This window comes from Sinocyclocheilus anshuiensis, unplaced genomic scaffold (genome assembly GCF_001515605.1).
Source record: "Sinocyclocheilus anshuiensis isolate Anshui unplaced genomic scaffold, SAMN03320099.WGS_v1.1 scaffold326, whole genome shotgun sequence".
NCBI lineage: Eukaryota > Metazoa > Chordata > Actinopteri > Cypriniformes > Cyprinidae > Sinocyclocheilus > Sinocyclocheilus anshuiensis.
The window spans coordinates 1,597,110-1,597,612 of record NW_015546098.1 but is presented as its reverse complement, the minus strand read 5'-3'; the positions used below and the strand labels follow the sequence as shown (position 1 = coordinate 1,597,612).

Below are 503 nucleotides of genomic sequence, written 5' to 3'. Positions count from 1 at the left end.
TGTGCGCGTGTGTGTGTGTGTGTGTGTGTGTGCGCGAGTGTGTGTGTGCGTGTGAGAGAAAGTATTTCTTTCTTTCAAAATAATAAAATTCTTACGGACCCCAAACATAGTGAATATCGGCACTAATTTGCTGTTTGTTGTGAACATTTCCGATCAAACTCTATGCAGAAGGTTTCATCGTTCAAAACATCCTTCAACTTTTCCAAAGAAGCAGCGTCTGCAAGGGTTTTAGAGGTTGACAAAAAGTCATGCTTCGGGGGATTTTAAGTGATTTTCTCAGGGTTGAACTGCAGTAACAGATGCTGGGAGAGAGTTAAGCACTGAAAAACTGACACGAGATCATCAACGCGTTTAGAAAAACTATTTGCAAAGAGCAAAACAGGAAAGCACTGTGCAGCAGAAAAAGCAATGGGAAATATTAGTTCTGAGTGAGACCAGAGCATGCAGTCCAAGGCAGCGCTGCAGGGTCAGTAAGAGCACAGCAAACAGGAGGAACAAACAAC

The 503-nt window shown here is 42.9% G+C and overlaps 1 protein-coding gene across 1 annotated transcript in view; it reads right to left on the bottom strand.

The window, feature by feature from the left end:
* Positions 1-503, bottom strand: part of LOC107700269 (general vesicular transport factor p115-like) — a 20,387-nt gene that overhangs the window by 5,282 nt on the left and 14,602 nt on the right. The gene's annotated exons all lie outside the window — the stretch shown is intronic.